At 38.7% G+C, this 25,035-nt stretch overlaps 1 protein-coding gene across 1 annotated transcript in view; it reads left to right on the top strand.

Moving 5' to 3' along the window:
* Nucleotides 1-25,035, top strand: part of SPTLC3 (serine palmitoyltransferase, long chain base subunit 3) — a 263,731-nt gene that overhangs the window by 62,592 nt on the left and 176,104 nt on the right. The window lies entirely within an intron of this gene.

The following is a 25,035-nucleotide window of genomic DNA, read 5'->3' on the forward strand; positions in this document are numbered from 1 at the left end:
CTAACTTTTGGGACTAGGTGATTCTTTAGTATAAAGGGCTGTTCTAGGTGTTGTACCATGTTCCGCAACATCCCTGGCCTTTACCCATTAGATCCCATGCAAGCCCTACATACATGGGCTCTGACAGCCAAAAATGCTTGTTGTGGTGTGCCGTGACTCACTGCAATTTCAGACACAACACAACTAAACAGTGTTAGTGCCCACACCATCTTCATTATCAATTGCAAATAGCGCATGACTAGCTCATGGAGTTTTCACCAGCTAGTTTACAGAAGTAGATTGCAGGCATTTTTCCTACTATGCCTTCATGTAGAATCTTCACCGAAACTCATTTGGCATTATATCAGCATGCATACCTCAACTGGTATGGCGGGTGGTGCTTGAGCATGAGGTTCACTGCTGGGAATGCCTGTTGACATTGCCAAATTATTAATGAGGTGTAAAACCATCCCCGGTGTGGGCTCACTGATCTAGATACTCTCTGTACTGAACCTACAAAAGTCTGTGTCATCCTTTCACACAGAGCTAACCAGACAGCGTGGAAAACCTTTAGAGACCCGCAAAGGCTTTGGTAGTAGGTTCTCCCAATTTATTTAAAAAAAAGTATGATGCCATGCATCCTTTTTTTCCCAAAATTGCTTTGAGCATAGAGTATTCCAGGTGATTGAGACTTGGCTATATCAGGGCAAAGAACATAAGGAAGATATCAAGTGAATTTAAAATGCTGTTACTTAATGACTAATATCCCTGATAAGATAAACACACATTACATTAATACACCATACACAGAGCACGTGGAACACTCCTTTGTAATTTTCCTAAGTCAAAATATATCATCTTTGGAAGCAAATCAGTCCCCATTTTATTATGACAACCCCTCCTATATTTGGTAAATATTTGAGCATATGTTTGATGAGCATAAACTATGCAAGGAAGAAAGGATAGGTCTTACCTCTAAAGACCTTGAAGTCTGGTATGCAGAGAGACACACAAGGTCTAATCAATAAAAGGTAACTAATAAAAGGGCAACACGGGAACTCTGTGACTTACTTAGAGAATCATAGGGAGGTATGTTGAGACTTGACTGGTGAACAGAAATTTTCCAAACAAGCTGGAGTGTAAAGTGAGACTATCCACAGAAGGGGCACTATCTGTGCTAAGGTACTTAGTAATTCATTAAGCAACTCAGATTCTTTGGGTGCATGTGTTTGTGCCAAGCCAAGCCACTAGAGTCTGAGAATATTAAAGTAAACAAGGCGGGCATGTTCCTTCGCCTCTGGGAGCTCACCGTGAAGTAAGCAATTGCGATAGAATGCCATAAGGGGTAGAGTAGTGGCAAGTAGAAAACACACATTGACAAAAAAGTGAAAGCTCTAACTTTAACTTGGATGCTGAGTAATGGTTTTTGGGAAGAAGAGAAATGGTAAGCGGCATGGTAATGACTGAAGCAAGAATGAAAGGGCTGGTGAGGGAGAAGGAACATGGTATAAGACAGTCCAGAGGTAAGAGAAAGCATTGTGCATTCAAGGAGATAATTCCAGTGACTAGGTTGTTGCCAATGAGAGTAGGAGTGGATAAATAAAAGGACTGTTTGAGAATAATGAGGTTTTTATAAGACACAGGTGTTTATTATAAAAACGATGAGAAGGCATTGAAAGATTTCAGGAACAGGAATGTCGATTAGAAAGATTCTGCTCATATTGCTGTGAGACATGGATTACAGGATGATCCACGTAGGGACGAACAACCTGGTTAAGAGACTGGGGGAAAAAAACCCTGGTTTACAAAAGAAAAGAAAAAAATGTTGACACACCAAGGCTAAGAACAGAGCAGTAACAATAGAAGTTGTGATAAGAGATGAGGCCAAAGCAGACATGCAAAGAAATGCTCAAAATCACAGGCAATAAGAAAGGTGCAAAACAAAATCACAATGAGATACCACCTCATTCCAGTAGCAGTGGCTAAGTTTAATAAGACAGCAAGTAATAAATGTTGGAGAGGATGTGGAGAGATAGGAATTCTTATACATTGTTGATAGGATTATAAAATGGTACAACCTCTCTGGAAGGCAATTTGGCGTTTTCTCAGAAAGCTGAACATCGACATTCCATATGACTCATTCCACTGCTTTAAAAATAAAATATAACCAGAGAAAAAGACAACTGAGGCACAAATGGAGACTTATACACCAATATTCATAGCAGCGTTATTTGTCATAGCAAGAACATGCAAAGAGCCCAAATGCTCAACCACAAGTGGGTAGATTGAGAAACTGTGGTACATTCACACAATGAAATACTACACAGCATATAGTCACAATGATTTTGTAAATCACTACCTAATTTGGGAGTGACTGGAGAGTATTATGCTGAGTAAACTAGCTCAGTCCTATAAGGACAAATATTGTATAAAACCATTCTTATAGAGCAAGTATGAGGAAGAAGGGAGGGAGCAGAAAGGTGAGGATGGGAGGAGTGGAGAGGGGGGTAATCATAAGGTTTCACAATTTGATGGGTGGAGGGAGGAAGGAGTAAAGGAAATTGGAGAGATCCAGTGTGAAAAACAATGTATACGAACTTTGCAAGTACACTAGTATAAAATAAAAATTTTATTTACATTTTAAGAGAGAGAGGGAGAGAGATAAAGCCAAGAGAGAGTTAAGAGATGAGCTAGAGATATAGGATGTTCCATTTAGTTTGGAAGACTATGGAGAAGATAGACACAATATCATCTTGATCAAGTCAGTTTTTGAAAATTTGATTTGATATATTGGCAGCCAGATTTCCTCCAAGGATGTCTCTGATGGATCTGGCGGCATCAGCAGATGTGAAGCAGACAAGATATTTCAGGAAGGGCCATTAGAGAATAAAAGGAAAGAATGAGAAGAGAATGAAAAACTTAAAGCAATTAATAGGTAGTAGGGACAGAATCTCAGTTCAAGCCTGAAAGCAAAGTGATAGTTTATGAAATAATAAGACTAGAAGAGTCTTCAGTATGAATTACACATCTTCATAAAGAATGAATTACCCCTCAGCACAAAGAAAACAAAATTCCTCACAAGTGAACCAATAGGCCATATCATGATGAATAACTGTTAGCCACTTAAGAGATGTTAATACTAAATGAGTGCATCTAAACTTTGACTGCATATTCGAATCTCTTGGCCTATCCCAGGCTTTATCAGTATCAGCTTCTCCTTTTTCTGGCTCCAACAACTCTTTCTCTCAATCCTTCCTCATAACCTGTAATCTCTTTATTTTAACCTCCTTGTACTTTCTCACATTTCCCCATATTCTCCTGTTCTTCCTCCTTTGCTGCTTAAATTCCTTGGTCTTTTATTAGAATCCCTCCTTTGACACACCAATGACTTGTAAATCCGCGGACAATACTCCAACCAGGTTTGTTTCCTGCTTTTAACTACATTGTGCTCATATCCCCTAACTCCTTACCTCCCTTCCAGCAGCTAAACAAAGCTAGGGGAAACCCCAGCACCAAGCAAACTGCATCCTATTTAAATGTAGAATCTGTAGGTTCCAGACAAAGTTAGTGTTGCCTGCCAATTGTATTTCATCACTCTTTTGGGCTCCAGTGTGTCAGAGAGGATGAGGATGGCACAGGATAGGACAGGGCTCAGATCTGTTGTTCATAGGGTCTCTATGAGTTGTACTCAACTCCACACCACCGCCACACTTAGTTTAGGTTTAACTAGTGGTAGCGGTAGAACCCTCACTTTAGATACCAGACACCTGGGTTCCATTCCGAGACAACACACCTCATGCCAATAAATCACAACAAAGCATTCCTCAGCTGTTCATGGCGATGGCACAGAATGAAGTAGTATATGTTTGGTTGTGTATGAAATCACTCTAAATTGGAGTCTGACACCACAGCAGCTAACAACACAGTTAGTTACAGATGACGATTTCATCCTTTCTCCTCTCCCATCAAACCAATACCTCTTGAAGACTTTCACTGGGGAAAGTAAATCAGAACTTGCATACACTCCCTCCTCCTCCCCTCACCTGTGCTTTCCTTCTTGGCCTTCTTCCCTGTTCCCAGAAAGGAAATATTTGCTTATCTATCTCAACAAAAATGTTCACCTGTGCACTAGATCCCTTTCTTCAGCAATCTCTCAACGTGACCTTTGCATTACATGGTTAATAGGTTTATGAGCCTTGGCACATCCCAAAACTGAGCTCTTGTGTTTTCCTCTGAATGTGCCCTCTCACATATCTCCCCCCTCAGGAAACTTGCTCTCCACTTCTGCCAAAAAATCTTCAGCATCATCCTTGACTCTCTCTCACACCCAAGTAAAAAATGTCAGCAAATTCTGGTTTATGCTCAAAATATAAATGTAATCACACTAGTTCTTGCCACACTTCTGTAATCAGCTTTGACCAAGTAGCATCTTGTATTGATTGGATGTACTGTCTTTACTTTCAGCCCTTACCATATCTTCTTAACCAATAAATAGTTTGATTCTTTGAAAAACCTAAGTCAAGTCTTATCACATCTCTGGCCCAAACTATATCATTCTATCAAACTATATCAAACTATGTCATTCTCATATTGCTCATATTCTTATACCATATCATATATCCTTCTCAGATTGCTCAGAGTAATAGCTTAGAGTTGGTTAAGGAAGCAGCAACTCCCACCCATTATGTGCATCAATGCAAAAACTCCTACCCTCATTCACTCAGCTTCAAATATTTAGACTCCCTTGTTCTTCCTCAAGTATGTCTTCACACTCATATCTCGGAGAATATTAATTTCATTCTTGCTGCTGAAAAAAATCCTGTTAGGTGCATGTCTCCTTCTCTCACTCCTTGGCCCACATATCTCTGTGAATTCAATAGTGACAAATGCATCTCCAATCACTGACTTGCGTGAAACCTAACCTCAGCCCCCAAGTGTGCTTCAAATACCACTGGCTGCTTCTCCAAAGGAAAAAGCCATCCTAGCGAAGGATAAAAATGTTCCACAACTGTGCCTACCAGATAATATGCCATAAGTTAGGAAATTGTTGTTGTTTTGTGCCATTGAGTGAGAAACAACTCATAGCTGACCCTCCAGCAAGCTTTCAGAGGCAGTAAACCACATGGGAGGAGATTTGCCCATCCTTCTCCCAGGGTGCAGCCGGTGAATCTGAGCCATATGCCTTTGGGATTGTAGTGCAGGTTCTTACCAGTAAGTCACTAGATCTTAGGAAGTTAGGAAGGCAACACTAAAGTCAAAGGAATATTTTGCAAAATAAAACCAACAGCAAATTACCTAAAATGATACACTTCCTTTTGTATGACTTCTTTGCTTCCCTCAGCAAAAAAAGAATCTATGATAATAAAGAACATTGGTTGATTTTGAGGAAGTGGAGCTATGTTAATGTATATCAACTAACACAAAACCAATCTACAAAATGAGTACATCATGATAAGTCCTAATAAAGAACTATTTCTCAAGTATATGCCTTTTTTTCTTCTTTCTATTATTATGGAAAAAATATATAAAAGAATTTTTGTGTACATTCGTCCTATTCCTTCTTTGCACTCACCTATATATTTTTAATTTGCAATTATTTTGTCATTTCCTTATTATAAACATGGTATTATCACATCTTTCTATGTCTTTTTAGCTTAATGGTAAGGAGCTGCGCTGCCAACCCAAAGGCAAATAGTTTGAATCCATCAGTTTTTCCAAAGCAGAGAGATGGGCAATCTCCTGTACTCTTTACAGCCGGTGAAAATCCACTGGAGGGTCAGCTATGAGTCAGTTCCAACTCGACAGCCCAGAAAAACCATAACACAAAGCTTTAATGTTTTAGCGGCATATACTTTCATTTTCCATATTGAAAACCTGGGTTCATCTTCCAGCCAATGCACCTCCTGGCAGTGAAAGTTTGCATGTTACTATGATATTGAAAAAGGTCTCACTGTGACTTCTAGGCTAACATGAACCAGGAAGAAATATCTGGCAAAATGCTTCTAAAAAGGAATTAAAGCTTCTGAATCACAACTGTCTGATTTACAGTTGATTGTAAGAGATGGCACAGGATCGGAGAGCATTTTGTTCCCTTGTGCAAAAAATTCACTGAGTCAGAGCCAAGTCAACAGCTCCTAATAATGACAAAGATAGCCACCTGTTTTTACATAAAAATTGTGGCTGACTCTGAGAAGAATGGGAAACACAGAACACTTGATTGTGCTTATGCAAAACCTATACTTGAATCGAAAAGCAACTGTCAGAACAGAGCAAGGAAACACTGCATGGTTCAAAATTGGGAAGGGTGTACACCAGGGATGTGTCCTATGCAGAACGTATTATCTGGGAGGCTGGGCTCTATGAGGAGAAGTGTGGCATCAGGATTGGAGGAAGACTCATCAACAATCTGCATTATGCAGATCACACAACTCTGCTTGCTGAAACTGAGGAGGACCTGAAGCTTTTGCTGCAGGTGGTCAGGGCCTTCAATATGGATTGAAGTTCAATATCAAGATAACAAATATTCTCATCACTGAGTCGATTGGCACTCTTGGTACCAGCAGCCAGGAAATTAAAAGGTGAATTGCATGTGGCAGCGTCGCATTATCCCATCTTTTTCAACCTACATCACAACTCATAGCTGACTCTCAAATGGATTTTCAGAATCAGTTTCAGGACTAAGGTCCATCTGATTCAGGCCATGGTCTTTCTCTTCACTTGCTAATACATAGGGATAACAGAAGAATTGATGGCTTTGAGCTGTGGTGTTGGAGGAGGGCACTGAACATCACATGGACTGCCAAAAGAACAAACAAATATGTCTTGGAAAGGGTGAAGCCAGAGTGCTCTTTGGAGGCAAGGATGATGACGCTTTGCCTCTCGTTCTTTGGACATGTTGCTTGGAAAGGGTCGTGATGCTTGGAAGGATGGAGGGTCGGAGAAGGAGAGAAAGACCCTCGATCAGATGGATTGGTGTGGAGATTGCCGCAATGGGGCTCTAGTGTGTCAGGAAGTGTGAAGATGGTACAGGAGAGGATGAGATTCAGATATGTTGTATATAAGGTTGCTACAAATTGTACTCCACTCAACGGCATGTAACAATATTACATAGGAGGTGATTGCTTCTCTGCTGGGCTCAAACCAATAAAAAGGCACCCCCTTTGAGTTAGAGTGTCATTCCCTTCTGACTACACCCTTGCCTTATTAGCAAAGATATGTACATGGTGGAAGGGCAATCGGGGTCCTTCTTAGAGACAAGTATGGAGAAACTTCATGTCACATACTTTGGACATGTAATCAAGAAGGATGAGCCCTTAGAAAAATGACATCATGCTGGAAAAGACTGAGGTTCAGTGAAAGGAAAGAAGATCCTCAATGAGATGTGTTGACATAGTGACTGCAACAATGGACTTGAGCAGGTCAGAGATCATGAACATGGCAAAGGGTAGGGGAATGTTCCATGTGTAGTCATAGGGTCACTATGACTTGTGATTGACTCAAGAGCACCTAACAATACCACATGGTAGTGCTGCAAAATGCTAATATATCATCGTTTATTTATTTCCCAATTTCTTATTCTTGCATATATTCTTTAACAAACAAGTGAATTTACTCTAGTGTAATTCCTAAGAAGGTTTCTAGAGTCAAAGGCACACACTTTTTAACTTTTGAGAAAATTCAAATTCACCACCCTTGAGTAGATTGTGACTACAGTGATTCACTCTCAGATTTCCCAGGCTATAAATCACAACTGGAAGAGACTGCCTGTCTATCTTCTGAGAAGCAGCTGACAGATTTGAACCACTGAAAACATAGGCTTTTCATAGCAGCACAACACGCTATGAACTACAACAGCCAAAGGCAAAGGTTTCAATGTGCTCTAGGTAGAGGGCATGTGAGACGGAGTTGACTAGTTGGCAGCTAACAGCAACCACCACGATAGCCACCTAAATGAATTCTCTCTGGTTTTCATAGTTTCTCAGATGACTGTTTTACTTTCTTGTGGTTTTTCTCAGGGGAAATGGATATTGCTCAGTAGGTACAAAGAAAGGTGTACTCATAGACTCCCTTGCCCTATTCTGCACCATCCTCAAGATCGCCACGGTGCTCAAGTCCACTTGTGCATTCATTGTGTCCATCCATCTCATTGAGGGTCTCCTCGTTCACTGATCCTCTACATTTGTTGCAGACCAAGGGTACAGTAATTTTATAATTATTAATAATGAGACAAACAGCCAGGAATGAGATAGAGCAGAGAGCATAAAACAGGGGGCCAGCAGTTCTCAACTGAAGACCCCAAGTCATGTTTCTCCGTGTATTTATTAATAATCTGGGAAAGCAAATAATAAAAGGAATTTCTTGTAAACGAAGCTGAATTTTTCTCTATTGTCAACCTAATGCTCAGGAAGTATTTCACAGGAAGTAACACTCCCTCTGTAGGGGGCCCTACCTGTCTCTTGTCTGCAGGGAACAAACAGCTGATTTTCTGGGAACTGCCACAAGAGAAATCCTAACTTATAAATCTGTAATTCCACCAATTCCTGAGCAAGGGTTTTCATATAATGTTTGGTATAAAGTTTGGCTTCCCATATACATTTCTACGCATTGTTGTTGTTGTTATGTGCCGTTGAGTCGTTTGCGACTCATAGAGACCCTATGCACAACAGCCCTAAACCCTGCTCTATCCTGCGCCAACCGCACTGCCTCTGACACACCCATCCCGATTACCCCAGTCACCGAATCAATCCATCTCATAGAGGGTCTTCCCCTCCTGCACTGTCCCTCCACCCTCCCAAGCATGATGTCCCTCTCCAAGGACCCGTCCCTCCTGGCAACATGTCCAAAGTATGTCAGACGAAGCCCCAGAATCCTTGCCTCCAAGGAGGAGCTTGGTTTAATCCTCTCCAAGATGAATCTGTTTGTTTTCCTGGCAGTCCAGTGTACATTCAGTACTCTTCTCCAGCACCGCAGCTCAAAGGCATCAATTCTCCTTCTGCCCTCCCTAGTCATTGTCCAACTCTCTGATGCATAACAAGCGATTGCAAAGACCATGGCCTGTATCAGGTGCACCTTAGTCTCCAGAGAGACACCGTTGTTCCTGAGTACTTTAGAGAGGTCCCTCACAGCAGACTTCCCCATCGCGATACGCTTTTTTATTTCCCGACTGCTGGTGCCAAGAGTGTTGACTGTGGAGCCGAGCAAACTGAAGCTGTGAACAATCTCAATCTCTTCACCATCCATCCTGACGCTGCCAATTGGTCCAGTGGTGAGAATCTTTGTCTTCTTGACATTGCGCCTCAATCCATACTGAAGGCTACAGTCCTTGACCCTCCACAGCAAGTGCATAAGGTCCTCCTCAGTTTCAGCAAGCAGGGTTGTGTCATCTGCATAACGCAAATTGTTAATAGATCTTCACCAATCCTGATGCCACAATTCTCCTCATAGAGCCCAGCCTCTCGGATAATCTGCTCTGCATACATGTTGAAAAGGTATGGAGGCAGGATGCATCCCCGGCGTACACCCTTCCCAATTTTGAACCATGCAGTGTTACCCTGTTCTGTTCTGACTACTGCCTCTTGGTCCAAGTATAGGTTTCGCATTAGCACAATTAAATGTTCTGGGATTCCCATTCTTCTCAGAGTCAGCCACAGTTTGTTATGATCCACACAGTCAAATGCCTTTGCATAACCAATGAAACATAGATAGACATTCTTCTGGTATTCTACGTATATGATGTGTTTTTTCCAAGAACTGGCCCACCCTGACTATATGGCAAAAACAGGTAAGACAAAATTTCACCATCCTTGCCTCTGAGGAGCAGCCTGGTTGCACTCCTTTCAAGAAAGATTTCTTTGTTCTTTTGTCACTGCCCTCCAGTAGGTTACGACTCCAACCGCTAGAGATGCTCCCTCTGGTTTCCAAGGTATATTGCCAACTCTACAATTAAACAAAAACAACCAAACAAAATACTTCTTTGGCTTTTCTTATCCAGTGCCTAACTTTCCCATGCGTATGAGGGAGCTGAAAATATCATGGCTCAGTCAGGTGCATCTTATCTTTAAACAGACATCTTTACCTGTTAGCATTTTAAAGAGGTCCTTGGCAGAAGATTTGCCCAATCCAACATATCTTTTTTTTTAATTGCATTTTATACATTCTCTTTTAAACAATCATTCCTATGCATTGTTCGTAGCTTTTGATTTCTTGACTGCTGCTTCCAAATGATGTTGATTGCAGATTCAGAGAAAACTACATTTTCTTGAAAGGTCAATCTTTTCTCCATCGATCATGATGTTGTCCAGTTGTGAAGACGTGTTTTATTGATGTTGAGGTGTAGTCTAGATTGAAGGCTGTAGAATTTTTAAAAAATCTTCTTCAAACAAATTATACCACAGAAAGCTCAAATAAATTTTGTTACCGTGTTAATTTTATTAACATTGTTAATTTTGTCAAGACTTCTTTTTGTCTATGCAAACAAGATTTATTGGAAATATATAGTAGGGCCTTCTACTTAATTATTCTTTATAACTTTTTGCTGTTATTATTATAGTTTGGATTTTTATGGATTTCAGTCCATGAATTCCATAGTCTCTGGTGGATTTTCCTTTTTAATCTTGCTTTCTAATTTGTATTCTATTTTCTCTGCTAGTAATACTTGTATGGCTTTTTATCTTCACTGGCAATCTATTTTCACTTATGCTTAACTGTTGTAAAAAATATCGACCTCTTACAAACTTCATAAAGATTAATATTTTAAAATAATATTGTTATATACTTTAAAAAGAAAATATGCATCATTAATTGCAATTACTTGATCCGCATATATGTCAACGTGCACATTGCATGCAGTTTGAATTTAATCCACAAGCAATCCCATGGGAGAAAGAATGGGCACTCTCCTGCCATGCAATTAACTGTCTTGGAAAACCTACTGGAAGGTACGTGCTCACGCACACACGCACATAATCATCATATAACCGCTCAAAACAGTTCAGCACTAGACTGCTAGCTGAAATTGTGACTTGAAACTATTCAAAGGCTCCTCAGGAGACAGAGCTGGTGATTAACTTCTGAAAGGTCATGGCCTTGACAATCCTATGAAACAGTTTTATAAGCACACGTGGGGTTGTCACAAGTCAAAATTGACTCCAAGCCAACAAACAAAAGTAATAAACCGTTATACACTACTCATTTGAACGTATGTTTCAGCTTAGTATTTAGCTATCATAATTTAGTATCTAAGGAAGCTGAGTAAACTTGATTGCTCATCGAAGGATGTGGGTTCAAAACTCATCCAATGACTCTATGAGAGAAAAAAACTATCTGCCCTCATAAAAATAAAAAGTACAAAACAAACAAGAAAGAAAGTCCACTGTCATCAGTTATAACTCATGGCAACACTCCAATTTTCTGAGATTGTAAATACGGAACTCAAACTTATAAACTTTTGGTATCAACCCAGCACATAATTCACTCTGTGTGCCATGAGAGTTCCTTTCCCCTAAAAAGCGCAGCTCAGACACCCTGTGGAATAGGTCTACTCTGTCACATGGAGTCACAAGGAGTTATAAGTTAATTAAAGAGCACTTAGCAGCTACCTTTAATACCCGGTTTCTATTGCTAATCAAGAAGAGCTCAGTGAAAGTTTCGCTTTCTCCCATGTGCTCATGCTCCATGTTTCATTTGTTTATTTTGTTTAAGTCTACGTTGCTATTGCTGTTATTTTTACATTACCTGTCAGCAAAGATTTGGATTAAACCATGTTCCACGAGATCTTCACTCATTGTTTTTCTTCCTATCTGTTTTTCTCTTTAGTTATTTCATTGTTTGTCTTGTTGTGGGACATTCTTAAATAGCTATTTCAGAATAACCTGTGTGAATTCAATTTCATGACCCCTTCCTTACATGTACTGACATGGTTTTGTCTCCATCATTTAGGTTTGCTGAGTACAGGATTTAGGTTCAAAATAATAATAATTATAAAATCTTTTCTGATACTGGCACCTATGAAAAGTGATAACTTGAGCCTTAACCCCATGTATGTAGATGCTCCCTCCCTAGATGCTTCTTAATTTTTTTTCTCTTTATATTTGAATATCTGATATTTAACCATATGAAACAGCTCTACAGCATTTAACAACAATCTTCACGTGACATTTATTCTCTTTGTTCAACAAATACTGAATGAGTCCTTTACATGTTAATAATCAAATCTATCTTCATTTGTTGGAAATTCTCTCCTACCTCTTCTTTGTCTTTTGTTCCTCCTTTTCCTCTTTATTTGCCTTCATTTGCTCTTCTTCCTAATTTTTCCCTTCTTTTATTTCTATTCTTTTTTTTTATTTCCTCTTCTCTCTTCTACAAGTCATTAGAGATATGATCCTGATAATACAATGGTTAAAGCACTTGGCTATAGATTAAAAGGTCAGCAGTTCTATCCAGCATCTAATTTACAGGAAATGGCCAAGGCACTCTCCTTTCATAAATATTTAGGGATAATGTTGTTGTTATTTTTGTTAGGTCCTGTTGAGTCAGGTATGACTCATAGCAGCCCTATGAACAACGGATCTGAACCTTGTCTTACCTTGTGCCATAATTATCAACTCTGATATACGCTACTCCATTGTTACAATCACAGTGATAATCCAACTAGTTATTACAAGTCTTCCTATTTTTTGCTCACTCTCCATCCTTCCAAGCATGATGTTCTTCTCCAAGGACTGACTCATTCTACTAACATGTCCAAAGTATGTGAGGCAAAGCTTCACCATCCTCAGCTCTAAGGAGAATCCTGCTGGCAATTTCTCCAAGACATATTTGCTGGCCTTTTGGCAGTCCCTGGCATATTCAATGCTCTTCTCCAACACCATAATTCAAAGATATCAATTCTTCTGTTTATCCTTACTCATTATCTAACAAATTGAGTGAGGAGGAAAGCAAAAGACAATAAAGGGGATGATCAGTATAATATTGTATCTAAAAAGGGAAGACATAGAGAAATGAGAGAAATGCACACAAAAAATAGTCAGCAAGATAAACACTGTGAAATACACAATTCTTCACTACCAACAATTATTGTTGTTGTCACATGCCATTGAGTTGCCTGAAACTCACAGCAACCCTATGTACAAGCGCTCTAAACCCCGATTCTATCTGGAGTCAATCTTTTTATCTCTGCCACACCTATCCCCATTACCTCAGTCATTGAGTCAATCCATTTCATTGAGAGTCTTCCTCTCTTATGCTGTCCCTCCACCCTTCCAAGCATTATGTCCCTCTTCCAGGATTGATCTTTCCTTGCCCTCCAAGGAGCAGCCTGGTTTCACCCTCTCCTGCAGTCCATAGTATATCCAATACTCTTCTCCAGCACCACAGCTCAAAGGCAACTCTCCTTCTGTCATCCCTAGTCATTGTCCAGCTTTCTGATGCATAGCACGTAATTGCAAACACTATGGCCTGCATCAGGTGCACCTTAGTCTCCATATTGACATTGTTGCTCTTCAGTACTCCGGAGAGGTCCCTGACAGCAGACTTTTCCAATGAAATTCAACTTTTGATTTCCTGGCTGCTTGTGCCAAGAGTTTTGATTGGGGAGCCAAGCAAACGAATGCTATTAACAATCTCAATCTCTTCACCATCTATCATGATGCTGTCAATTGGCCCAGTGGTGAGAATCTTTGTTTTCTTGATGTTGAACTTCAATCCATACTGAAGGCTACAATCCATGAACTTCTGCAGCAAAAACCTCAAGTCCTCCTCAGTTTCAGCAAGCAGAGTTTTGTCATAAAACATGTTGTTGATGAGTCTTCCTATAATTCTAATGCCACATATTCCTCCTTATAGAATCCAGCTTCCCAGATGATCTGTTTTGCATATAGATTGAAAAGGTATGGAGATAAGATGCATCCCTGGTATACACCATTCCTGATTTAGAGCCATGCCGTGTTTCCTTGTTCTGTTCTCACAACTGCCTCCTGGTCCAAATATAGGTTTTGCAAAAGCACGATCAATTGTTCTGGGATTCTCATTCTTCTTGGAGTCAGCCACTGTTTGTTATGATCCACACAGTCAAATGCCTTTGCATAGTTAATGAAGCACAGATAGACATTCCTCAGTACACTCTGCTTTCAGCCAATATCCATCTAACATTAGCTATAATATCACTAGTGCTACAGCCTCTTCTAAACCCAGCCTGAACATCTGGCAGTTCTCTATTGATGTGCTGTTCCAGTCATTTTGATGTAATTTTCAAGCAGGATCTGGCTTGCATGTGATATCAATGATATTGTTCAAAATTTCCACACTGTGTGTGTGGGGTCTCTCTTATTTGAATGAGAACAAACATGGATCACTTCCAGTCAGTTGGCAAAGTAGTTGTCCTCCAACTTGGTGAGACCATCCAGGGCAGCATTCGTTTGTTGAAATATGTCAATTGGTATGCCGTGAATTCTGAAGACTTGTTTTTTGCAAATTCCTTCAGAACAGCTTGAACTTCCTCCTTCATCACCACAGGCTCTTGATCATACATTGTTTCATGAAATTCTTCTCTGTCAGCCAATTCTGTTTGATATAGTGACTCTATATACTCCTTCCATATTATTTTAATGCTTTCTGGATCATTTAATTTTATGCCCAAATCATCCTTAAGTATTGCAACTTGAGACTTGAATTTGTTCTTCCTTTAGCTTAAGAAATATATCATACTGTACTTGATGGCACCTAATAATAAAATAATGGACTTTGTAAACCTCAACAAAGTGATCCTGACACTGAAATTAGATGGTGCTGGGTCTACCACTACCACAGCAGAGAAATAATGTGTGGGAACTGCAGAATAAATTTTAAAATCCTAAAATGGCCAGATTTTCCTGATCCTAAAAAAGACTGGGGGACCCTGATGATCCTTAATCATTCTGTGAACCTAATACAAGTATCACCCTTTAAACTGGCTTAACTTTATCTAAATAGTGGTAGTGTTGTTGTGGTTGTGGTTGTTGTTAGGTGCCATCAAGTTGACTACAACTCATAGTGACTCTACAAACAACAGGACTTCACACTGTTTTGCACCATGTTCACAATATCTCTGTGTCAAGAGAGGCCTATACGCTGAAAATAACACCAGAAAAGTAATCACTTTTTAGAATTATCAGCCATACAAAATTAAAAGGAGAGTATTTGCCCCAAAATAAATCTCAGAAGGAAAGAAAGTGTAGGCTAGGATTAATGGAAGTAAGAATCACAGGGACAAAGCAGGACGTATGTGGCTTCAATATGGATATTATTACTAACAGTATAAAACAAAATATGATGAACAATTAAGAGGAAAACCAATTTGCTTTATAAACTTTCACTCAAATCACAATTTAAAAAATTGACTTAAATTTTTGGAAATGCTATGTGAGAGCTCCACTCTGTGGTATCAGAAAATTGTGAGCAGAACCAATTAGAAAACAATGAGTTTCGTTTAATTTACTAACAAAGTAGTGGATCTCCAAATCTTTACCACTCAGGTCTTGACTTTTCCTACATAGTTTCATTCCTCTTGCGTTTTTTTATTACAGTGTTGGAGGAAAATTACTTTAATACCCCAGGTTATTCATTAACTTTTTGTCTATAGTCACTTTACTCTTGAACTGTGTGTCCTTTTTTTAAGGACATTGTTCAATCATTGACCAATTGGGCCCCTCAAGTGATTGTGCTTCCATACCCCTTTAATTCTTTTTCTGCTTGCCGTATAAATCATTTTACTAAAAATTAATGATTTTGTTTTCTTAAACTTGTACCTCTCATTGTGCTGACATTGTCAGGGGTCAGACCCTGTGTACACAATTTAAGCCTTGTTTAATCCTGTAAATGCCTCACCATTTTCCCTGTGCTTAAGCTTAGTCACTGCAGTCATTGCTACAGTCACTGTACAGCTCATCTCGTTGAGGGTCTTCCTCTCCTTTGCTGACCTCTACTTATCCAAACATGATATGATGTTCTTTTCCATGGACTAGCCCCTCCTGAGTATTTCCTTATTGTCTCTCAAAAAAAAAAAAAAAAGAGAACAAACAAAAAAACCCCCACACCCTTTGTTGTCCTTATGTCAAAATTAACTCACAACTGACATTCCACTGTTGGGTTAGCAGCTCAACTCCCTAGAGACTCTTATTGCCTAGTTCTCCTTCAATGGCAGTGACAGTTTATCTTATGCTCATTTTTGTACTTAAGAAGGTACAGGTACTTTGAGTGATTGCAGAAGAAAAATGGGGTACGTTTTCAAGACCAATTCTTTGTATTTTTATGTATAGGGTCTCATCAATTTCCACTGGGCACTCACTGTTCTTTCTTTCGATTCTTGCTGCCCACCATAATATTTTGCCCTGTGAATAACATTATTGTGTCCTGTTTATTAGCCTAGTAAAAGCATAGTAAAAGAATCTAGCTTCCCAGTTAATGATTATGAACTTTATTGTTAATGACTTTTGGCTTAAGGGTGACCTGAAGTAAATGAATTTCTGCCTACATGGTTTTTCTCTGATCTGACAATGTTTTACAATATGGTTTCCTCTCTCCATTAAATTTCTTTGTGTCCTTCGGAGATACTCAAACATATTCTGATTCACTGATGGCACAATGTCTTAAGCATTTGTTACTTTGGTCTGTTTTTATTTTACTTTTTATACCATTTAATGAGACTTTTGACTGACTTGTGGGTTCACTTACTGTTCTGTCTGCCACTTGCTCCAATTCCTTCTAATTTATTTTAATTCTTTTTCCCCCCTCCATAAGATTGGGGGTTTTTTTAAATGTAAATTTTTTTATAGTGTTTTACTTACTAAGTTTGTATACACTGTTTTTCACACCATAGATAGTATTTATGTAGGAGGAAATGCAGGCTGCTCTGAATGACTTGGCAAAAAATAAAACTCTAGGAATTTATGGAATACCAACTGATGTATTTCAGCAAACAGATGCTGCTCTGCATGTACTCACCAAGTTGTGTAAAAAAATCTGGAGGACAACTGACTGGAAGAGATCCATATTTATTCCCATTCCCAAAAAAGAGACTTGACAGAGTGTGGAAATTGTCAAACAATATCACTAATATCAAACATTAGCAAAATCCTCCTGAAGATTATCCAGAAAAGATTTGAACAGTACATTGACAGAGAACTACCAGAAATTCAAGCTAAGTTTAGAAGATGTCATGGAACTAGGGACATTCTGTCAGATGGATCTTGGGAGAAAGCAGAGAGTACCAGGAGACTGTCTATCTGTGTTTCATTGACTATGCAAAGGCATTTAACTGTATGGATCCCAATAAATTGTAGCTAACCTTAAGAAAAATTGGAATCTCAGAACACTTGATTGTGCTTATACAAAACCTATACTTGTACCAAAAAGCAGCCCTCAGAACAGCAAGGAAATACTGCATGGTTCAAAATCAAGAAAAGAATGTGTCAGGGATGATCCCATTCGCATACAGTTTCAATCTGTATGCAGAACAGATCATTCGGGAAGCAGAGCTTTATGAAAAGTGTGACATCAAGATTGGAGGAAGACTCATTAATGACATGCAGATGACACAGCCTTGTTTGCTGAAACTGAAGAAGACCTGAAGCGCTTACTGCAGAAGGTCAAGGACTGTAGTATTCAATACGAATTGAAGCTCAACACCAAGAAGACAAAGATTCTCACCACTGGGCCAATTGGCAGCACCATAATAGATGGAGAAGAGTTTGAGGTTGTTAGCAATTACAGCTTGTTCAGATCCATAATCAATACTCTTAACATCAGCAGTCAGGAAATAAAAAGATAGACTACATTGGGAAAATCTGCTGTCTTGGACCTCTCCAGAGTGCTGAGTAACAATGATATCAGTCCAGATAAAAAAAAAGGGGGCCTAATCCAGGCTATAGTCTTCTCAATTACTTGTTATGCTTCAGAGACAATGATTAAGGATGACAAAAGAAGAATAGATGCCTTTGAGTTGTGATGTTGGAGAAGAGTCTTGCACATATGGACTGCCAAGAAAACAAATAGGTCTATCTTGGAGAGAGTGAAACCAAGTCTTTCCTTGGAGGCTAGGATTCTGAAGTTCCACCTTACTTACTTTGGGCATGTGGCCAGGAGAGATCAGTCCTTGGATAAGGACATCATGCTCGAAAAGGTGGATGGACAGCACAGGAGAGGGAGACCCCAGCTGAAATGGATTGATACAGTAACTGGGGCAGTGGGGGTTGGTGTGTCAGAATTGCTGGGACTAGTTCAGAACAGGAAAGGGTTCAGAGCTACTGTACATAAAGTTGTTATACATCACAGGCGACTCAATGGCACATAACAACAATAATATACTATGACAGGTTTGGAAGCAGGAGTGACATCCACTTCCTAAATAACATGCCTCTAGAAACTCCAAGAACTTTGATAAATGTCTATAGTTGTAGAGGGTTTTCAGTCCTTTCGTTCATAGGGTCGCTAAAAGTAGTGCTCCACTCAAAGGCAATCAACAACAACAACAAATAGTATTTCATAATGTTTCATTGAAAGTTCACACAACAAATTAGACCTCTCTTTTGCCTTCTTAAAAACAAAAAGCAAATATACTTCCTTTACTTTGTTTCTCATACTTCTACCAAATATTTAAAATGCAGTTATTTTTACCAACAGGTAAAAAAAAACACCAAACCACTCCACAATAAAACAATGGCACTATTATTCTAAGTTTAAAGCTGATAAGAAGAATAGTTATTTCTCAAAAGGAAATTGTGATAAATAAATGAAATAGTGAGGGAGGACAAATACATCAAAGTAAAAGGAAAAAAGAACTGATGTTCTATAATGAGCATTACACTTTTCCAAATATAACTTTCTCCTTGCTTCTTTGTGGATATGTGGTTAAATCAAATTTTAAAAGTATCTACTTCCAAATTTAATAAGATATTTTTATAATTAGCCATGGATATAATCCCTTGATCACCTCATAAAATAATCTCTCCATCATGACATGTTGGAAAAAGCATTAGCCTTGAAACTTGACACAATTCACAATTTGTCCACTCCAATTTTCTGACTAATCTGTAAAAGTTAGTAGAAATATTGTTTCTGTAAAAAAAGAAAAAATAAAAAAGCCCAACACTGCCACTGAGTTGATTTCAATTCCTAGGAACCTTTTATCAGAGTTCTGCAATGGTAAATCTTTGTCTAAGAAGACTGCCTCAGTTTTCCCCATAGAACAGCTGATGAATTCAAATTGCCAAACAATCATTCAGTTAACAGCCATCAGTGTTCCTTTGAAAATTATAAAGCAGTATACAAATGAAAAGATTTTTTTAAAACCCCAAGGTTGTCACATTAGAGAAGCATTGTCAAATTGAGAAGAAATTAAACCATCTTTTGTGGCTTGTATTTTATTTCCCCTCCATAACTCAATATCCAGAAATGATTGTGCCCTTACAATACAGACATCTGTTCATTTGTCTCTGGAATTAAAAATAAAAAGGCAAAGGGGAAAACTGAATCTGCAGATGAATAAAAGGTATATCTATTGCAACACTCTTGTTTCTGTGCTGTCAAATCCAGTTTCATTTTCTGGTATAGTTAAATTGCTGTGGGAGGCTTACCTGAGACTAGAGGGCATTGACCTCCCGAAGCAACAATCACAGGTCTCAAAGGAATGGGGTGGAGGGAACATACACCCATGCAGAGGCAGGAAGCTCCGAAGTGGGGAGGTATCCAGGTGCTCCATCTCCCTAAAGAAAGGTTAGGCTGTTGAATGAGATTTTCAAATATGGATTAGTGTCACTTCACATGGCAAACAAAAATAGTGACTCTATGTGGTTACAAAATTGGCCCTTCTCTCTCTTGGGAATTTCAGTTAGCTTATTTATAAAATTTCTACTGAAAGTGAAGATCATTCCTCAGCAAGAACTCTTCCCTGATCCAGCAAAGTAGGTCAAAATTCCTCAGAGTATTTATGCCATTGCTCAATTTCTTCATAGGTACAAACTCTGCATCACTGAGCCAAAATTAGCATATCACTGACGATTAAGTGATTATTTGCCTTGTTTCCCCTTCTCTCTGGAAGTATGTCACGCATCATGTAGCTCTGTCAACTCCTAGTTCTTTTTGACTACTGGACTCTCACATTCTTTGACAGTCTTCTAGCCTCAGTTTTACATTATGGAGATCATGTTCTCGGTCATCACTGGTATTTTAGAGGGAAGCTGGGAACAAGCTGGTACAAGCCTGGTGCTTCTCTGAAATGGTTACCTGTGAATGTGAACTGAGAAAGAGGCCAACTAGAACTCTAACCACTCACCTGTCTGATTGTCCTCACATGTCAGATGGAATATTTAAACTGTATTCCTTTCACATGGTGTGCATTTTGATGTTTCAACCATGAAGTTGATTTTATTTTCATTTTATATGCTTAGTATATAAAGTAGCCTTTGCCCTACACTAATTATTCCTTTGCTGTTGTTGTTGGTATGTGCCGCCGAGTCACTTACGACTCATAGCGACCCTATGTACTACAGCACTAAACTCTGCTCTGTCCTGTGCCAATCGCACTGTCTCTAACACACCAACCCAATTACCCCAGTCACTGAATCAATCCACCTCATAGAGGGCCTTCCCCTCCTGCGCCGTCCCTCCACCCTCCCAAGCATGATGTCCCTCTCCAAGGACTGGTCTCTCCTCACAACATGTCCAAAGTATGTTAGACGGAGCCTCAGAATCCTTGCCTCCAAGAAGCCACCCGGTTTAACCCTTTCCAGGACGAATCTGTTTGTTTTCCTAATTAGTCCTTTATTTTGAGTAATTTTCTCAAAAAGCAAAACTCTGACTCTGTTCAGAATTCACAAATGTTACTTGCAGACCTACTTGTTTCTTTTCTATTTGTAGAAATGTGTATTAATATTTTATTTTTTCAGATAAGTAGATTTTTAAACTGTGATTTTAATGATAATTTTCTAAAAGGCTGGGTTTTCATTTCTACGTGGCTGCACGTTTTCCTCTCTTCTGCTTCCCCAATCCACTTTGTAATGCATCTCTTGTTCCAGATGATAGTCACACGTGTAGTGCCCAATGATATATTCCTTTCAAATAGTCCTTCCTCTTATCTGTTCCAGTGCATTGTCTATTATCTGGCTTTAACAAATTACAATCGTAAGGCTTACCTAGTGGAAATTTGTTGATGTTGTTTATTTTTTTTATATTGGTTTGCATACAAAACTCATATACATTTTGTTTCATTCATGTACATTTTATTTCACGTTATCTCAATTTCACTGTGTTTTATATGAACATTCACTTACTCTGTGAGTGTGTATATGTGTTTTCTCAATTTCCAGGTTCCTGCAATATATGAAATGCTTAGGCACGCAGTTAGGAATTATAGATTCAGAAAGCTACAGCTAGATTTAAAAATGCTGGAAGATAGTTACCATATAAACCAAGCACTTCGGTTTTGTGTTTTATTTTAGTTTTATATTGGTTTGCATAGAAAATTCATATACATTGTATTTCACACATCCCTTCATTCACATTGTGTTTCATACCAAAAAAATACATTGTGTATTATAAAATTATTCACCATTGGCCTATGTCCACTATTACTTCATGTTTTCAGGTCCCTACTGGATGTTTCCTAATTCCTTAACTCCCTCCCTGCACCCACCAAACTCTGTGACCTCATGATTTTCTCCCCTCTTTTCCTTCAGCCCCTTTGCTCCCTCAGTCTCCACTTTTAGACTTTCAAGCACATCTTCTATTTTTTATTATAATGGACTTATTCAATATTTGTCCTTATGAGACTGAGATCACTCAACTAATGCTCTCTAGACTCACCCATCTTATGTAGTATTTTTCTAACTCATCGCTCTTAAGTACTGCATAGTATTCCACTGTGTGAATATACTACAATTTCTCAATGCATTCATTCATTTTTTGATGGACATTTGGGCTATTTTTATTTTCTTCCTATTGTGTATAACATTGCTATGAACATTTGTGTACAAATCTCCTTTTATGTCCCACTTCTATTTTCCTCACTGTATGTACCTAGCAGTGAAATAGCTGGGTAATATGGCATTTCTATACTCAGGTTTTAGAGAAAACACCAAAGTGCCTTCCAGAGTGATTGTGCCATTTTAGAGTCCCACCAGCAGTGTATGAATGAGAGTTCTAGACTCTCCATATCCTCGCCAACATTTATTGTTTGTCATCATATTTCCCATTGCACAGGGAAAGTCTGCAGTTAGGGAACTCTCCAAATTACTGAGGTGTAATGATGTCAGTTTGAGGACTAAGATTAGCTTGATTCAGGCCACGGTCTTTCCAATCATGTTTTATGCATCTAAGAGCTGAACAATGAATAAGAATAAAAGAAGAATTCAAGTTTTTGAGCTGTGATGTTGGAGAAGAGCACTGAACATCCCTTGGATACCTGAGAGAATAAATAATATGTTTTGGAGAGGGTGCATCAGAATGCTCTTTGGAGACAAAGATGATGAATCTTTACCTCATATACTCCAGGCATCTTGCGAGGAGAGGGATATAATGCTCAGAAAGCTTGAGGATCGGCGAAGCAAAGGAAGACCCTCAGCCAGATGGATTAAGTTGGTAACTGCCACAATAAGAGAGGGGAGGTTTCAAATCTTTTGTTCATTGGGTCTCTAGGGGTCCTGTTGTTGTTGTTATGTGCCGTTGAGTCGCTTGTGACTCATAGCGACCCTATGTACAACAGCCCTAAACCATGCTCTGTCTTGTGCCAATCGCACTGCCTCTGACACACCCATCCCGATGACCCCAGTCACTGAATCAATCCACCTCATAGAGGGTCTACTTGACTCAATAGCACCTAACAACAACAACATTATATTAAACTTTGCCACTGTTACTGGGGTGAAATCAAAACTGATTTTGATTTGCATTGCTCCTACTGTCAGTGATTTTGAGTCTTTGTTTTCAAGTGTTTGCTGGCCATCCATATAATTTCATTGTGAAAAGTCTTCCATGCCTTTGCCCATTTTGTGACTGGCTTATTAATCCTTTCCTTCTGGAGACTGTAGTATTCTGTAAACTTTCATCATGAAACCTTTGTCTGAGACATCATTGCGAAATGCTTTTTTCCAGTCAGTAGGTTTTCTATTCATCCTATTGGAAAAAGATTTGATGCATACAGGGACTTAATCATTAGAAGATCCCATTTGTTGATGCTATCCTCCTCTGATTGTGTGTTTCTGGCTGTCTTTGTAAGCCTATTTCTACTGTAAACTAGGCCTTCTAAAGATTGATTCCATTTAGTCTTTTATGACTGTTATGGTTTTGCACTTTACTCTTAGGTCTTTGGTCTATCTTGAGTTGACTTTTGTGTATGATGTAAGATGTGAATCCTGCTTCAGATTTTTGCAGGTAACAGTCCAGTTTTGCGAGCACTATTTGTTGAAGAGATTGTTGTTTCTCCATTTGATAGATTTTATGTCTTGTTAAATACCAGTTGACCATAAGTAGATGGGTTAATTTGTGGCTTCTTGATTCTGTTCCATTGGTTTATGCGTCTGTCATTGTACTGGTACCATGCTGTTTTGGTAACTGCATCTATGTGGTAGATTTTGAGATCAGGGAGTGCCATGCCTCCCACTTCATTTTTGTTTTTCAGAAATGTTTTTCTTATTTGGGATCTCTTTCCTTTCCAAATAAAATTACCAACTGAGTTCTCTGTCGCTTTGAAAATATTGAGTATTTCTAGATGAGATGGATTGAAAATGTAACTGGGATAATGATGGTAGGTATGCCAGAGAGAGTGACACAAGCTCAGGATAGGGCAGGGTGTAGAGCTATTTTACATAGGGTTGCTATGAATCACAGGCAACTTAATTATGATGTTATGTTACATTATGTGATAACACATGTCAACAATAATAACCATGAACATTCATTTAGTTACATCTCATTGTTTTCTCACAGTTGCCATCAAGTTAAGTACAACTCATACCAATCCTATGAACAGATCTGAACCCTATCCTATCCTATGCCATCTTCACACTTCCTAACACACTAGCGCTCATTGCAGCAATCACCATGTCAATCCACCTGGTCAAGTATCTTCCTCTCCTTCGCCAACCTTCCACCCTTCCCAGTATTATGTCTTTCTCCAAGGAATAACCCCTCCTACCAACATGCACATTTCTCGCAGTAGTGTTTTGTATTTTCTTCATTAAGGTCTTCTGTACCTCTAGTTAGGTTTATTCTCAAGTATCTCAATTTGTGGTTAGCTATTGTAAATGGTATCGTTTTCTTTGTTTCGTTTCCTGTGTTTTTTTTTGTTTTTGTATCTAGATGCTGTATATTTTGGATTTTTGTATATTAATCTTAAATCCTGCCATGCTTCTAAAGTGGTCTACTAATTGTAATAGGTTTTTTGTTAAGTCTTTGGAGTGTTCTGTGTACATTGCCATATGATTTGCACATAGTGACATTTTTACCACTTCTTAGCTTATCTAGTTATCTCTATTTCCTTCCTTTGTCTTTTTTTCCCTAGCAAGTACTTCCTATCCAATATTGAATAGAAGTGATGAAAGTGGGCATCCATGTCTGGTCCCTGTTCACAAGGAGAATGCCTTTAGTCTTTTTCCATAGAGAATGAGGTTGGCTCTTGGGTTTGTGTATATCCTCTTTACTGTGTTGAGGAAATGCACTTCTATTCCTATTTTGTTGAGTGTTTTAATCAGGAAAGGGTGTTGGATTTTATTTAAGACCTTTTCTGCATCAATTGAAAGGATCATGTGGTTCTTGTTCTATGCTTTATTAATGTGATAAATTGATTGTTTTTCTTATGTTGAACCATCCTTAATACATATTATGAATCCCACTTGGTCATGATGGATTAATTTTTTTATATATTGGTTAACCTTTTTAAAAGATTTTTGCATTTTATTCATGAGTGATAGTGGTCTGAAGTTTTCTGGGTTTTTTTAAAATAATGTTCCTCCTAGTTTGGATATTAGGGTTCTGCTTGCTCGATAGAATTATTCTGGAAGAGTTTCTTCTTTTTTATTTGTTTTTTTT

The sequence above is a fragment of the Elephantulus edwardii genome, unplaced genomic scaffold (assembly GCF_000299155.1).
Source record: "Elephantulus edwardii isolate Elephantulus edwardi_28Jun2011 unplaced genomic scaffold, EleEdw1.0 scaffold00150, whole genome shotgun sequence".
Taxonomy (NCBI): Eukaryota; Metazoa; Chordata; class Mammalia; order Macroscelidea; family Macroscelididae; genus Elephantulus; species Elephantulus edwardii.